Here is a 3,037-nt window from a genome sequence, read left to right on the forward strand (position 1 = left end):
AATAAAAGAACCAACTTCAGGATCCCACACGAGTAAGAGAAGCGCACGGAAGTGAGGATCCGCACGGTTTGGTCTTGTCTGATCTTGGCTCTGGCAGTGACTGTTTGACTTACAGCAATTACACTTAGCCTCCTAGGAGGGGCAATGGGGTGCATTTTTTTTTTTTTTTTTCCCCAAAATGCATTAAATTCCAGAAAAGCAGCAGAGCCAAGGTGCATGTATTATCATTAGTTTTCACAGACGTTTTCTAAATGAGGTTTCAGGGAGAGAAGGAATACACCTCACTTGTTCAATGAGCACCTATATTTTCACAGCTTGATTTCCTACAGATTTGTGTCCTACATCCTTTAAATACCAACTTCTGCAACAGTGCTGGTTCCTGCAACTTCTCTTAAACTCAGTGGTATCAGTCTGCAGGTAGATCAAACAGAGCAGAAGTCAGAGGAATGTTCTCAGTATTTTGACTTTCCTTTTACAGCTTAAAGAACTGGATGCTACCTGTATCTGATGGATCTGCTTTTTTTTTTTCTTTTTTTTTTTTTTTTTTCTGCAGAAGATTGTGAAAGCGGTGATGATATCTGAGGACTAGATCTTCCTACCAAGGCATTTCTATGTATTTCTGTCATATCTGAAAAATAAATAAATAAATAAATAAATAATCCAACAGTTATCTAAAAGAGGCCTTATTAAGAAATACTTGGAAGGTGGAAATCACTGTGGAGGCTGAAGGAATTAAAAAATAACAGCAGGTCAGCAAAGAAGGGAAGACAAAATACAGAAGAGCCAGTTAGCTACAGTAAAATGCCATCTAGCTGCCTACTGTGAATAGGATAATCACACTGAATTTCAGTCTCTGGCGGCTTTGTTTCTATATGCTCTGAATGTCTTGAAAAAACACAAACATGTGCCAAGAGAAGCAATATGACGCTGCTTACTACAAAAAGCTATTGAAATGTATTAATTGTGAATTAATGGAAGAAACTGCAGCTCCAGCACGTGAACCCATGCATTAGACTGAGTTTTCAGCTTCATTATCACTAAACAATACTATCAAAAGCAGGCTGGTATAAAAGACCCCAAAACCTTGTCTCTAAGGTAGAGCAGACAAATACACAAGTGCAAAATTGTGAGAAAACAGATATTTTAACTTGGAGCAGCCTAAACAGTCATCAAGTGAACATACCACAACAGAGCTGTAGAAGGAACAGCAACTGAATAGAAACTGTACAATTTCTTTTTCCAAGGAGATAAGAATCTGACCTTTTATGTTACATGATATCGGGATAAGTACTCTTGCTGTTCTTAGTCCACAAAGAACCCTTGCCCTTAAACGGAAACCTTTTGCTTCTCATCTTCTGTGTTACTTTCAAGAAATATCCAAACTATTTTCCAAATATCTGCAAAAACCTATCTGAATATTCCCTAAAACTGCTGATGAGTCTAGCTCCATTCCCATCAGGGGCGGGATTCCTTCTCCATGAAACATGGTAAGGGCTCTGTGTACCTCCCACTTGATACTCACCCTCTTTGGGTATTGTGTAATCACAGAAATAAATGCAGTGCACAAGAGAATTCACTTTTTCTGGCATATTCTTCCATGGAAGAATAGAAGCTTTTTATAGTCTTCAGGAGAGTTCAGCTGAACAGGAGTCTCTCTGAAGCCAGAGATACAGACAATTCTGGTACTGCAAGTTGGCCTGCTTGTCAGTAACATCTGAATCACAGCAGAATGACATTTTACTGCCAGAATACCAAGACACTTAATCACTCAATTACACCCAATAATGGGCTGTTGCCCTGTTGGGTCACTTATCTTCCAGCTGTGCAGTCCTGAGTCCCAGGACTTGCCTGAAACCCACATGAATGGTCACTTTTTATTGTGCAGCCCATTTTCTCTGAGATGACTGTTTCCATTAACTTTATATTTGGCAGCACACCTACAGTAGGGCTCTTGTAACGCAGTCGCCTCTGGACCCTATCAGATGCCTTGTTTATTCATTGTTGTATTAGAACTGTGTAGGGAGCATTTTCATGTTCTCTGGGTTTTTCTTTTGCACATAGGGCCTGCGGGAGTTTGCTGTTATGGTAACTCTTAACACCAACAATCACCTAGCTCTCTTGGGACTACTATTTTGCACTGTTACAGCAGCAGCTGCATTTTGTATGACAATTTCCTCACGATGTGCTTTCATATTTTGCAGTACTATCCATAAGCCACAGTAAGGTAAATGAGTCATAACGAGGTGTGTGCCAAAGAGATTAATGTTTAAATTGAGCATAGAAATCATAGGGTTCCTAGAAATCTCGTGGATTTTGTTTGTTTCTGTTTCTTTTTTTTTTTTTTTTTTCTGGACTATTAAGTTCCTATGGAGAACAATTCCCATGAATCTAAACAGCTTGCTTTAATTCCTTTTTCTCGTTAATATGAGTATTGAGTGAAGTCCCTGCAGAAATGGGCATGAAATACCACCCTCTGTTGTTGTGGAAGAGCAAAAGAACATAATTTACATTCCTAAGTCTGCTACAAAAGTGTGACAATGGCTTCCATCTAGTGCTTCACACAAAAAAAGATGAGATAGAGAAGGAGGAAAGTGGAGATGCTGTGTTTGATTTCTATTTTTTATACAGAAGTAAATCCAGCAAGCCTACCTGTGAATTATTCCTTAGTTATGCTGATGTAAGTGAAAGGATTCAGATCCTTTAGTCAATACATTTGTTCTTTTAGCTTCAGGAAAACCTAAAATTCAGAAGTCTGTTATGACATCACGAACAAGCCACTCTGTCTCTACAGTCTCCATTTTATTGCTGCTAGTTGTAAAGTATCTCTGAACATAGCAAGGATGGAGGTGAGGAAAATGAATGTTTTTCAAATTCTTTTTTTTTTTTTTCCTGGACTATTTCAAAGTAAAATGAACATTAAATAAACCTACAATATGCACAGTCCATGTTCAGACAGATACAGCTTATGTTCCTGAGTACAAGTACCTACAAAATACACCAGGTATGCAACTGAACCAATCATTACTTATACTCTGCA

The sequence above is a fragment of the Netta rufina genome (assembly GCF_964035555.1).
Source record: "Netta rufina genome assembly, chromosome: 1".
Classification (NCBI taxonomy): domain Eukaryota; kingdom Metazoa; phylum Chordata; class Aves; order Anseriformes; family Anatidae; genus Netta; species Netta rufina.